The sequence below is a fragment of the Strongylocentrotus purpuratus genome, unplaced genomic scaffold, assembly GCF_000002235.5.
Source record: "Strongylocentrotus purpuratus isolate Spur 01 unplaced genomic scaffold, Spur_5.0 spur5_scaffold_8, whole genome shotgun sequence".
Lineage (NCBI taxonomy): Eukaryota > Metazoa > Echinodermata > Echinoidea > Camarodonta > Strongylocentrotidae > Strongylocentrotus > Strongylocentrotus purpuratus.
In genome coordinates this window covers 28,012,940-28,027,806 of record NW_022145614.1, presented here as the reverse complement: position 1 = coordinate 28,027,806, position 14,867 = coordinate 28,012,940, and the positions used below count along the sequence as shown (strand labels likewise).

The following is a 14,867-nucleotide window of genomic DNA, read 5'->3' as shown; positions in this document are numbered from 1 at the left end:
GAACCGATGTTTGGTCGTCCGGCTTCACTTCAAGCTCAAGTGATTTTCTTATATATATTAGTGTGTACAACCTGGTCCAACTCTGTGGTCTATTTTACCGTCATTAAACAGTACAGACAAGAGGTTTTTAAAATGATGAAAAATTTGGTCTTGAAATTCAAATAGAATAGGGGTTAAACCACTGAAAGGAAGAAACGCAATGTTCTAAAAACACCATTCGTAGCATGGAGATTTTGCCAGCCTTCGGTAGGTCTACAAATAAACATCAAAAAGACTATAGTACTACTCCAACCAGGTACAGACCACCGAGAAGAGGAGGAGATCCTTGTGGATGGGACAGCTCTAAACCAGGTAGATGGCTTCACCTCCCTCAGCAGCACTATATCCAAGGACGGACGCATCGACTCTCAGCTGGTGAAAAGAATGTCAAATGCCAGTAGTTCCTTTGGAAGACTGCGAATCAGGCTATGGACCAATCATCATGTCTCAACAAGAGTGAAGTGCAAACTATACAGGGTTGCCGTCCTATCCACTCTCTTATACGGTGCGGAAAGCTGGACTCTCTACAAAAGTCAAGTAAACAAATTTTACGCTTTCAGGATGAGACACCTTAGAACCACACGGAAGGACAACAAAGAGATACTAGAGCGAGCAAACCTACCTTGTATTGAGGACCTACTGATGAGGAAGAACCTACGGGGAACGGGCCATGTCATCAGGATGCCCTTTGAGAGGTTACTATATGAAGCAAATACTATTCTCGCAACTACCCGCGGGCGAATTAAGAGGGATTGGTCGACCACAGCTTCGCTACAAGGACATGGCCAAGAGGAACCTTAAGCTGAGGCAAATCGAAATCAAGACTTGGACGACTGCTGCATGTCAGCGAGCTGAATGGAGAACAGCTGTAAAGAGAAAGTGAAGGCGGTCACTGTCGCTTTGCGACAGACAGCACTATTATGATGTGTGATATATAGAATAAGGAATGAAATTAAATCTTCAAGGGAAATAACAGACATGATAAAATATTACATCTGGAATCTTCCGTTTATAATTATAGACACTGTTGGTCATAATGGTGGAATAATTATTTTTACCCCAGTTAAGGGAAGGATTTAAAAAAATTATTTATTTCTAATAGATCTAGATAATGGCATACATTCTCAGATTTTATTGAATATTAATTTGCGAGTGTTTGTTCTGCGTGACTCCTAAATCATATGTGTGCTCCTATGCTAATCAGCTAGGGAACCTACGTCCTTAAATCATAATTGACAGTAATGAGGATTAATGCCTCAAAAAGGGGCACTAATATAGCTGATCGACACGATTTTTATCCTGGGGCCTCACAGTAATGAGGCCAGTCCTCTTTGTGGCCATGCCTTGAACCATAATGCATGGCCCTACAGAGGAATTTTTCCTGTTGGGGGCCGGGGGGAAATGCAATGAATTATTGATAATTTATTGCATTTTCTTCGTTTTGGGGGATTTGTGGAAGGGGCCGCGTACCCTGGCAAACACTGCGTACAGTCATGATTCAGGGGCTAAGCAATGGCCTTGTTACTGTGAGGCCCCAGGATAAAAATCGTGTCAATCAGCTATATATTAGTGCTCTTTTGTGAGGCATTAATCCTTATTACTGTCAATTATGACTTAAGGACGTAGGTCCCAGCTGATTAGCATAGTAGCACACATATGATTAAGCAGTCACGCAAAACAAACACTCGCAAATTAATATTCAATAAAATGTGAGAATGTATGCCATTATCTAGATCTATTAGAAATAAATAATTTTTAAAAATCCTTCCCTAAACTGGGGTAAAAATAAATATTCCACCATTATGACCAACAGTGTATTTGTGGTCTGGCGATTTTTGGGTCTGGACACAGGATGGCGTTTTTCTATGCGTTTCACATTTTCACTTGACAGCCCAAGAGGGGGGGGGGGGGGTAACCCCCTAACCCCCATTGATCCGCCACTGAGTAGGGAACCAAAATGAGCATTTTGTCCTTGTCAAGAGTCAGAGTGGTCCTTAGAATTTGAAGTCCTGATTAAAATAAATAATAATAATAGGCATTTGTATAGCGCCGTCTATCTAGACAATATGCTATTCCGAGGCGCACAAGAAAAATAGAAAGAATGAGAAAGTTTGGACGAGAAAGTTCGGATGAGTGTCATGAATGCGAGCGAGGACTTCTTTTCTTCTACCTGACACTTATTCATGAAAAGCTAATTACTCGATGAGTGACATTGCATGATAAGGGTTGGCTTAAAGTGATTCTACGTTGATGCCTATATTTGCACTTGGCAATATTGTGGATTGCAATCTGATGAAAGGTTGAAAGACGTTAAAAGAATATTGCATTTTCCACTTTCCCTTCGTTATGAGGGCAGACAAGAATGTTATTAACAGTGACAGACAGGCGCAAACGCAGGGGGGGGGGGGGTCAAACCCCCCTCAATTTTGTAGGGTGTATTTTGGAGGATATCCCCCCTCCCTCAACTTTTTAAAAATTAAATAAAAAATAATCATAACTAAAACCCAATTGTGGTAATAGGTGATCTAAAAAAGTTGACCTTAATACCCCCCCCCAACCCCATTTTAAAACACCCCTTTCGAATAAATCCTGCGTACGCGCCTGGTGACCGGTATCCTGTTTGTACGGTCTGATCTTAATGAGGCAGAAAGTAATCATTCAATTTGATCGATCCAGAAGGACTATCAAATTTGAGCTTTTTCATCATAGCGGTTGTACCGAAATTTTTCAACGCTACTGACTTCAAAGCATTATGACACAGTGTTTAGATGGAGGCTTGCAGTCAGTACGCAATGTGTTTTAACCAATGTCGAGCAAACTGAGCATAGACAGAGTCAACTACGAGAGTCTATATATGCATGTAAGTAAATCCATTTAGTTCTTTCAGTAAGGTTTCTGTTAATCCCACTGATGTCCATATTGATACTTTGGTAGATCTTGTCAAAAAGAAGCCTTATATCAACAATCAATCATGTCTGCGACAGAATCTGCAGCCGGTACTGAATCATGGGACCATATTCATCCGATCCCTGCAGCCTGGTTTCTTGTTGTATGCACAGTACTTTCTATTTCTTGCAACACCATCAACCTTACCGTTATACCTAGGCTGAATGATTTGGCAGATACTTCGAAAGTCTTTTATATCGCTCTCGCCATCTTTGATCTTATGGTCACGTTTATACATATCCTTATGATCAAACCTTCTATTTCGGGTTACTGGATTTATGGTGAATTAGCTTGTAAAGCGATTGGAACCTGTGCGGGATTCGTGCTAGCCTTTTCATCAGCAACGGTGACACTGCTCAACATCGACAGGTTTATCTTAATAATCCGACCCCTTCGATATCCGTCAATTGTTACTCTACGACGTTGTGTTGCTGTCTTGGTAGCGACGTGTTGCAGCATGGTCATCATTGGCCTTCTCGAATTCGAATTCGCAGGACACTCCTTTGACATCGTTCGCTTTCGAGAATTTGGGGTGTGCATCATGGACTCAACCGATAAAGACTTCTTACCAATAGCCATTTTTAATTATACCATCTCGTTCTGGGCTCAAGCGGTTATCATCACGGTACTCTACTTGATCGTAATTCGAACTGCCTGGAAACACACCAACGATATGGCTCGACGTGAAGAAGCTGTATTCCAGATCCGAAAGTTCTACAATCGTATCAACCCGTCTGTATCTACGATTTCGTGTAAAGATCAGGTTATGAAAAACGATTACCAAATAGCAAAGCATGCATTAGCAGCAAGGAAAAAGAAATTGAAATCGATAACTTTTGTAATTGCAATTACCGGTTCATATTTCATATGCTGGATTCCTTATACGATTTCGGAAATCGTGGAACCGATTTTCGGTCATCCAGTTTCACGTCAAGCTCAAGTGACTTTTGTATATATATTATCGTGTACCACCTGGTCCAACTCTGTGGTCTATTTCATCATCATTAAACAGTACAGACAAGAGGTTTTTAAAATGCTGAACAGTTTGGTAATGAAATTAAGATAGAAGAGGAATTAAACCACTGAAAGGAAGAAACGCAATGTTCTAAAAACACCATTCGTAGCATGGAGATTTTGCCAGCCTTCGGTAGTCTATATCACGATGTCAGGTTGTATCAATACCCAAGAGTGGACTTCACTTTACTGGAAGGCCTTACGTAATGTGCTTACCCTCCAGAAACATCTTCCACTTACTTCACAAGAACAACCCCAACCATCATCATGAATTCCGAATCAAAAAAACATGAGAAAGCTTTCCCAATCCCTTGCAGCAATTTCCCGATGGGACACCGACTCTCTCTGCGGCGAGATTTATGCTCAAACAACTAGTAGGCCTACTGCGTAGCAATTTAAAGAAGCCCTGTGACATGGAAACGGACGAGTATAAATTGTCTTTAAGGAACGCCTTCTGTGGATAATGGTTGGTGGATAATGATGATGTTCCAGGTGCGACGTTTATTCCTGTGACAATTGCTAGGGGAATTTTCGTCAAAGGTTTAATAGGATTAGGGTTAGGATTAAAATTCCATTTTAAAGAGCCATCTATTTCGTAATACATGTACAATTCTTCTCTTTGTGCTTTAGATGAGATGATGACTAGTAAATTAAACATTTTTGATTTAGTACTTATGAACTATTATATACCTCTCTTCAAAAATATAGCCATCTGAATAGTCGAAATTGGAGTCGTGAATTTAGCCATGCCCGCGTACCGGTCAATAGTTTTTTTTAAAAGATACCCGTTGCCCCGGGTAAAGGCCGCATGAATAAATTTGGCTGAGAACCCCTTTGGTTTACGTGTACAAAATTTCCTTGTGCGAGCGCGGAGACCACATACAGTGCAGTGTGTGTGCGATTCCCGAATGATCGTAACATTCAGCCTTTTTAAGGCAACTTTTCAGCGAAGATTTACAGACAGTGTCTCAGATTTTCTGTGATGTTTTAACCAGTCTTTACTCAAGAAAAGGATAGGGTAAGAATTCTTCGTAGATTTTGTTGTGAAGTCCAAATATAAAAGATATTCATCGATAGGGTGACAATACCTCGTATCTCAAAAATCAGGAATTTTCAGGAGAGCGAAAAAACATTTCATATGCAACAAAAGCATATAGGTGAAATAAAGACAAGGGGTAAGAGATGTCCGAACGGATGTGACAGACATAATATTGTGCCATTATTACACACAGTTGATTATTCCTTGGAAAAGAAAAATCCTCTTTTGGAGGTATTGGGATTCGAAACCTAAGACCTTTCGATTTTAAGTCGAACGCTCTACCAACTGAGCTATACCCCCTCGACATAATCATGAGGTTTATGAATCCATAATATTCCGAGGAGGATCGAAGGGTATTTTAAACGAGAACATTTCGCAATATCCTGTGTTTTTATGGTGACGCGATAGACAGTTTAGTAACAATTATCAGTTTGGGGGTTGAGGTTTACAAAGATGGCTAAGTCGGTTAGGGTGAGGACACTGGAGTGTGGCGATATGAGAAAAGGTAGATATTTATGACGTGTGGATTTATGATAGAGAGAGGGCGGAGAGAGAACGATAGGAGAGGAGAGAGAGGGAGAAGAAGGATAAGAGAGAGAGAGAGAGAGAGAGAGAGAGAGAGGGGAAGGGAGATAGAGAGAGGGAGAGAGAGAGATGGATTTGGGGCGGTAGTGAAGGGATGGTGTAAAGGGGTTAGGAGGGTCATGGAGAAATATGGACGTTTGGAAGGGAAATTTGCATTTCATTTTTCGAGAAATACTGGTGTCCCCAATCGTTTCAGTGCCGCCTCAAAGGTGAACACACGCCACGCCACAGCCTACCTAAATGAAACTTATCCTTACATCTACATTGAGTCAACGATAATACGGTTTTACTCTCTCTCTCTCCCCCCTCTCTCTAATGAAAAAAGAAAGAAATATCCTTATATCCTTATATAAAAGAAAAATGAACGAGATTGAAGAGGATTGACATGAAGAAAAAATCCCCTTGGAGGTACCGAGGATCGAACCCGGGACCAGTTCTGATTATAAGTCAGTTGCTCTGCCACTGAGCTACACCCCCATGAACATATTTTCGAAATCCCTAAAGGATTATACATGTTACAAACTACTCTACATATAATTATAGTGGTGGACTTTTTGATAATTATTGCAACCCAAAAAAAATGTGCTAGGAGAATCGATTACGCATGCGTAAATAAACTTTGGTTCTGCGGTGACATAATTTCTAATGATTTCACGGTTATAATTGTCTATAGCTTTATAAAAAAAAACCCGAGCACGACATATTCAATAGAATAAAACAAAGATTGGATTGAAAATGGTTCCTTTTTTTGTTTCCATTTAAATGTTCATCTAATTCCTAATGCATGTGTATAATACTTCTCTATATGCATTTTGATGAGACGATTTGACGGGCAAATTATAAATATTTGAATTAGTACTTCGGAAATTATGAACTACCAATGGCCTGAGATACGACAATCATTTATACGACAGGTAAGGGCAGTTCAAAGTGATAAACTAATGGAACTAATTTTAAAAGCAAAGGAACACAATAGACTGCATAGAAGAGAGAGAGAGAGAGAAAGAGAGAGAATGAGAGAGATAGATAGAATTTGAATCCTTCCTTCCGATTTGGGGTTGAAGGTTCAAGCATCTAAGCTATACATCAAGTTTATCAATCCAAATTATTGCTATAGAAGAGACGAAGTTTATTCCATGTATCAGAATATTTCGCAAGTTCCCGTTTTCCAATGTTCATCCGCTGATGTGGTAGTGCAATGTGGAATTCGTCTGGCTTATGTAAGGCATATATTTGCGTCGTACAATTGAAATAAGCGGGACGATTGCAGTATGCAAATATTTCAGTATCAACACTGCTACTTCTGGTAGCATATTAAAGAATATTAAAGATAACCTTATTGTTTTGTAGCGTAGGGGGGGGGGGAGGAGGGGAAGGGTATAGGATTACCTAAGCATTTTTATACATATATTTTCTTACTAAATTACAGGGCACTTGCACCTTTTTTTTTTATTATCAAGGGGTCTATAAAATACAAGCCATGCTTTTTTAATAGACTCCGCCACTATGTTTTACCATTGTGCCAATTAATTTAAACAATTGTATAATCATTTGTAAAATGTTTTGTCAATATTTTGTTATTGAATTTGTATATATTTCATATTCATTTGATTGTGTTATATCATGTGGAAATAAAAAGAAATCTTGAAACCTTTAAACCTTGAATAAAAGCTAGCACGAAGATGATAACAACAAAAGGAACTGTGAAAGGGTCGATCTTTTTATCCGAAAAATATTGCTCTATTATTATGAATAAATGCAAAGATAACATCTCATTAACTTAAAGATACTATGTCCCTTTTGCAGCCAACATCAAATTCTGTAGAACTTTGCAGGAATTATGAATAATTATGTCATGTATGTCCTATCTGTGAAATTTAAACGTTAGCAGTGTCCTCATATTCAAATTATGCAAGAAAACGCGTTTATTTGCTAGACTTCACTGTCAGACACTATTGAGTGACTGACTGACCTGTTTTCATCTTTGGTAATAACTTACATAAACTGAGCTGTAAAGGGTACATAATCATTTGTCTACATCAATAACCCACTTTTTGTAATGACCGAAAATACACTGATTGAATCTTTGCGCAGCATAAAACGTACGACCATTCGGTACAAACTTACTGGCTCTATAGCTCCTAAATCGATTTGACAACTAATAGTCGTTATTTTCACACTTAAAGACATTTTCAAGCCCCCCTTTTTTTATAGGGAAGTTCTAAATTACTATTGTCTTTCAAATGCCGTTGGAATTTAACCTTTTCATTTGTTTTGGCCTGCAAATGGGACATAGTACCTTTAATTGTAATACTCATGCCAAAAAAGTACAAGTAAATGAATAATGAAAAAGACTTTTTGAGTTGATGACTAGTCGAATAGCTGGTTGTTAGTCTATTTTTATTTTACATCAGTGTGTGTGTGTGTGGGTGGGTTTGGATGTGCGCGTGTGAGTTGACGGGGTTTATGTGCGTGTGTGGAAGGGTGGAAGGGGCGGACGCGTGCTTGTGGATTATTCATACATCAAAGTGAAATATATAATTAATATTATATAGAATGGAATGAAGATCAAGGAAAAAAAAGTGTGTATATTTTATCACAGAGTAAAGGGAAGTGAATAAATATTCAAACCATGATTTGGAGAACGGTTCTTCAGGAATATAAATTGTTTGATTTATTAATTAAAAAAGAAATAGGCAATTGTAACTGCTAACCCAGAAAGACATAAAAACTTTGATATCTTAACTTTTAAGGAACCTATGATCTACAATCTAATCTTTATTGATATCACGTATATTTCTTACATTCAAAGTAGTATGATAATATTTTAATAGGTCCCATATTGCGTTGCATGAAAGTATTCGACAGGCTTAATTTTTTTTTATCTCATCATATTATGTTGTGTGACATATCAAATAAGGAATTAAATGAAATCTTCAAGGAAAAAACAAACGATAAATAAACTATTTTTTTGAAAGTCATGATAAAACATGACATCTGGAATCTTCCGTTGATAATTAATTAGGTCATAATCATGTGTAATACTTCTTCGAGCATTAGGATACCAAGATGAGCTTGTTTTTTCTTGTCAAGAATCAGAGTGGTCCTTAGAATTTGAAGACGTGATCAGAATACATGCGAGCAAGGATTTCTTTTCTTCTATCTGACACCTATTTCTGAAAAGCTAATTAGGTTATAACATTTAGGGGACTCACGAGGCGTGACTCGATGAGTGACATTGCATGATAAAAACCATCATTGTTGGCAATATTGTGGATTGCAATCGAATGGAAGGTTGAAAGACGGTTAAAAGAATATTGCATTTTCCACTTTCCCTTCGTTAAAAGGGCAGACAGCAATGCAATTAGCAGTGACAGATAGTCAAATGTGCAAAGATAGCCCGTTAGATTTGTGAGTTTACCTAAAACATAATTCAAAACATTATCCCATTTTATCCACGGCCTGATCTTAATGAGGCAGAGAGTAATCATCAAAACTGATCAATACCGAATGTTTATCAAACTTGAGCTTTTTCTTTATCATTACGGTCATAGCGATATTTTCAACGATACTGAATTTTAGCATCGTGCACAGGTCTAAATCAAGGTTTGCAGTAAATACTCAATCTGTTTTAACCAATGTCGAGCAAACTGAGCATAGATATAGAGCCCAACAACGTGAGTCCATGTATGGGAGTCAATCCATTCTATCGTTAAGTAAGGTTTCTTCGTAGCCCAAGAGCTGTCTTTTCTGTAGACCCTCTGATGTCCTGATTGATGGAGACTTTGGCAAATCTTGACAAAAAGAAGCCTTATATCAAACATCAATCATGTCTGCGACAGAATCTGCAGCCGGCATCGAATCCTGGGAACAAATTCATCCGATCCCTGCAGCCTGGTTTCTTGTTGTATGCACAGTACTTTCTATTTCTTGCAACACCATCAACCTTATCGTTATACCTAGGCTAAATGATTTGGCAGACACTTCGAAAGTCTTTTATATCGCCCTCGCTATCTTTGATCTTATGCTCACGTTTATATTTATTCTTATGATCAAACCTTCCCTATCGGGGTACTGGTTTTATGGTGAAATAGCTTGTAAAGCGATTGGATCCCTTGCGGGAATCGTGCCGTCCTTTTCGGCAGCAACAGTGACACTACTCAACATCGACAGGTTTATCCTAATAATTCGACCCCTTCGATATCCGTCCATTGCAACTCGACGACGTTGTGTTGCAGTTGTAGTATCGACGTGTTGCAGTTTCGTTATCATTGGCCTTCTCGAGATGGAATTCGCAGGAGACTCTTTTGACATCGTCCGCTTTCGTGAATTTGGGATGTGCCTCATGGACTCAACCGATAAAGACTTCCTACCAATAACCATTTTAAATTACACCATCTCGATTTGGGCTCAGGCGGTTATCATCACAGTACTCTACTTGATCGTAATCCGAACTGCCTGGAGACACACTAACAATATGGCTCGACGTGAAGAAGCTGTATTCCGGATCCGAAAGTTCTACAATCGTATCAATCCGTCTTTGCCTACGATTTCGTGCCAAGATCAGGTTATGAAAAACGATTACCAAATAGCAATGCGTGCATTAGCAGCAAGGAAAAAGAAATTGAGATCGGTAACTTTTGTAATTGCAATTACCGGTTCATATTTCATATGCTGGATTCCTTATACGATTTCGGAAATCGTGGAACCGATTTTCGGTCGTCCAGTTTCACGTCAAGCTCAAGTAACTTTCTTATATTTATTATCGTGTACAACTTGGTCCAACTCTGTGGTCTATTTTACCGTAATTAAACAGTACAGACAAGAAGTTTTTAAAATGATGACAAAATTGGTCATGAAAATCACATGGAAGAGGGATTAAAACCCTGAAAGGAAGAAACATAATATTCAAAACAATATAGTTCGTGGCATGGGAAATTTCACAGCCTTCGACAGTCTACATTTAACGATGTCAGAATTTTATCGATACCCCGAGTGGACTTCACTTTACTGGAAGGCCTTACGTAATGTGCACACCGTCCAGAAACAACCCACAAGGAAAACCATCATCATGAATTCCGAATCCAAAATACATAAGAAAGCTTTCCCAATCTCTTGCAGCAATTTCCCGATGTGACACCGACTCTCTCTGAGGCGAGATTTATGCACAAACAACTAGTAGAGGTCCTCTGTACTATGCGAACTATGACATGGAAACAGACGAGTATAAATTATCTTTATGGAATGCCTTCTGTGGATAATGGTTGGTGGTTAATGATGATTTTCCATGTGCGACCCAACGTTTATTTCTGTGACAATTGCTAGGGGAATTTTCGCGAAAGGTTTAATAGGTTAAGGGTTATGAGTTCAATAACTGTTTAAGGGATTTAAGTCATGCATGGTTCTTCTCTATATGCCTTTTGATAAGATGATTTGACTAGTGAATTATACATTTTTGAATAAGTACTTTATGAACTACCATTGACCCGAAATACGACCATTTATTACGAGACAGGTAAGGGCAGTTCAAAGTGATAAACCATTAGAACGAAGTTTAAAAGCAAAGGAACATAATAGACTGCATAGAAGAGAGAGAGAGAGAGAGGGAGAGAGGGGGAGAAAGAGAGAGAATGAGAGAGGGAGAAAGAGAGAGAATGAGAGAGATTTTGAATCCTTCGTTCCGATTTGGGTTTGAAAGCTCCAGCATCTAAGCTATACCCTCAAGTTTATCAATCCAAAGTATTGCTATATGGAGAGACGAAGTGTATTCCATATACCAGAATATTTCGCAATTTCCCGTTTTTCACTGATGTGGTAGTGCAATGTGAAAGTCGCCTGGCTTATATTAAAGGCATATATTTGCGTGGTGAAATTGAAATAAGCGGGCAGATTGCAGTATGCAAATATTTCAGTATCAACACTGGTAGCCTATTAAAGAATAAAAGCTAGCACGAAGTTGACAACAACAAAATAGACTGTGAAAGGGACGATCTTTTCATCTGAAAAATATTGCTCCATCATGAATAAATGCTAATATAAAATTGTAATACTCATGCAAAAAAAATATAATCAAATGAAGAATGAAAAAGACATTTTGAGTACATGACTAGTCGAATAGCTGGTTGTTAGTCTATTTCTATGGGTGGATGGGCGGACGCGCGTGTGTGTATAATTTTCATTTCAAAGTGGAATATATTGTATATGTTGAATGGAATCGACTAAAGATTACGGAAAAAAGTGTATATATTTTATACCTGAGTAAAGGGAAGTAAATACATTTTCAAACCGTGATTTGACAAACGTTTCTGCATGAATATAAACTGTGGCATTTAATAATTAAAACAAAAATAGGCAATTTGTAATTGCCATCCCAGAAAGATATAAAAACTTTGATATCTAAACTTGTAAGGAAACTATGAACAACACTTAAAGCTTAATGGATATCACGTTCATTCCTTCATTCAAAGTAGTATGATAACAACCAGTCAGGAGATATCGAGCCTGCAGCGCGTGATAGGATCAACCAGCGACCTGTAGTTACTGCACTCGATGATATTCCAACACGAAAAGAGCTAAACCTGGCAATTGCCTCCTTGGGTGATGGCAAGGCCCCCGGAGTGGATTGGGTACCAAGCGAGATATGGAAGCACGGAGGAGCCACACTAACCAACAGTTTACTAATGATGATACAACAAGCATGGGCAGAAGGCTCCGTACCTCAGGAATGGAAGGATGCTAATTTTGTCACCCTTTTTAAAACAAATAAAGGAGACAGAACTCATTGTGGAAACTACAGAGAAATATCGCTATTGTCGATAGCAGGGAAAGTTTTTGCCCAGATCTTTCTGAACAGATTGAATGCACACATAACAATGGATGTAATTGCCAGAGATACAATGCAGATTCCGAAACAACCGGAGCACTGTAGGCACGATCTTCTGCCTCAGACAATTACATGAGAAGTGTATCCAGCAAAACCAATCTCGCTATGTGGTCTTTGTGAATTCCACCAATACATTTGATACTGTTGGTAGAAAAGGTTTATGGCAACATCTCCGAAAGTATGGTTGCCTTGAGAAGTTCACCGGAATGATAGTATAACTACACCCGGGTATGATGGATAAAGTAAAGGAAGCAGGCGAAATATCTGATAGCTTCCCTGTAAGTAACGGTGTAAGGATGTGTGTAATTGGCCCCTACGCTGTTCTCCATCTTCCTCTCAGCGATGCTGGAGGAGGCCTTTGCGCACTATGAGGAGGGCGTATCATCACGTCGAGGCGCCAACTTCTTCAATGACGCACTCTTCAACTCTAAGCCGAAGTCTACACATATTCTCGTGAGGGAACTTCTCTATGTAGATGACATTGCTCTTGTTGCTCATACGCAGATGCGCAGTTACAACATGGTATAGATGTATTTTCATCATCATCAAAGAAGTTAAGACTGTAGTACTACTCCAACCAGGTACAGACCACCGAGAAGAGGAGGAGATCCTTGTGGATGGGACAGCTCTAAACCAGGTAGATGGCTTCACCTCCCTCAGCAGCACTATATCCAAGGACGGACGCATCGACTCTCAGCTGGTGAAAAGAATGTCCAATGCCAGTAGTTCCTTTGGAAGACTGCGAATCAGGCTATGGACCAATCATCCTGTCTCAACAAGAGTGAAGTGCAAACTATACAGGGTTGTCGTCCTATCCACTCTCTTATACGGTGCGGAAAGCTGGACTCTCTACAAAAGTCAGGTAAACAAACTTTACGCTTTCAGGATGAGACACCTCTGAGCAATCCTTAGAATCACACGGAAGGACAACAAAGAGATACTAGAGCGAGCGAACCTACCTTGTATTGAGGGCCTACTGATGAGGAAGAACCTACGGGGACGGGCCATGTCATCAGTATGCCCTTTGAGAGGTTACTATATGAAGCAAATACTATTCTCACAACTACCCGTTGGCGAATTAAGAGGGATTGGTCGACCACGGCTTCGCTACAAGGACACGGCCAAGAGGAACCTTAAGCTGAGGCAAACCGAAATCAAGACTTGGACAACTGCTGCATGTCAGCGAGCTGAATGGAGAACAGCTGTAAAGAGAAATTGAAGGTGGTCACTGTCGCTTCGTGACAGACAGCAGTATTATGATGTGTGATATATATAAAATAAGGAATGAAATTAAATCTTTAAGGGAAATAACAGAGGATAATTAAGATATTTTTGAAATACATGATAAAATATTACATCTGGAATCTTCCGTTGATAATTATAGACACTGTTGGTCATAATGGTGGAATAATTTTGTTAACCCCGATTTATGGAAAATTTTAACAATGATTTATTCCTACTAGATCTAGATAATAGTATACATTCTCAGATTTGATTGAATAATAATGTTTGAGTGTTTGTTTTGCGTGACTGCTAAAGCATGTGTATGTTACTATGCTAATCTATTTGTGGTCTGGCGATTTTTGGGTCTGGACACAGGATGGCGTTTTTCTATGCGTTTCACATTTTCACTTGACAGCCCAAGAGGGGGGGGGGGGGGGGGGGGGGTAACCCCCTAACCCCCATTGATCCGCCACTGAGTAGGGAACCAAAATGAGCATTTTGTCCTTGTCAAGAGTCAGAGTGGTCCTTAGAATTTGAAGTCCTGATTAAAATAAATAATAATAATAGGCATTTGTATAGCGCCGTCTATCTAGACAATATGCTATTCCGAGGCGCACAAGAAAAATAGAAAGAATGAGAAAGTTTGGACGAGAAAGTTCGGATGAGTGTCATAAATGTGAGCGAGGACTTCTTTTCTTCTACCTGACACTTATTCATGAAAAGCTAATTACTCGATGAGTGACATTGCATGATAAGGGTTGGCTTAAAGTGATTCTATGTTGATGCCTATATTTGCACTTGGCAATATTGTGGATTGCAATCTAATGAAAGGTTGAAAGACGTTAAAAGAATATTGCATTTTCCACTTTCCCTTCGTTATGAGGGCAGACAAGAATGTTATTAACAGTGACAGACAGGCGCAAACGCAGGGGGGGGGGTCAAACCCCCCTCAATTTTGTAGGGTGTATTTTGGAGGATTTCCCCCCTCCCTCAACTTTTTTAAAATTAAATAAAAAATAATCATAACTAAAACCCAATTGTGGTAATAGGTGATCTAAAAAAGTTGACCTTAATACCCCCCCCCCCCCAACCCCATTTTAAAACACCCCTTTCGAATAAATCCTGCATACGCGCCTG

The 14,867-nt window shown here is 39.2% G+C and overlaps 2 non-coding genes across 2 annotated transcripts; both read right to left on the bottom strand.

Annotated features, from left to right (window-relative positions):
* Positions 1–5,264: 5,264 nt before the first annotated feature.
* On the bottom strand, positions 5,265–5,338 carry TRNAL-UAA. Its single transcript has one exon. It is a non-coding gene; the product is annotated as a tRNA-Leu (tRNA).
* Positions 5,339–6,026: 688 nt separating this feature from the next.
* TRNAI-UAU lies at positions 6,027–6,100 on the bottom strand. The gene has a single exon. It is a non-coding gene; the product is annotated as a tRNA-Ile (tRNA).
* Positions 6,101–14,867: the final 8,767 nt, after the last annotated feature.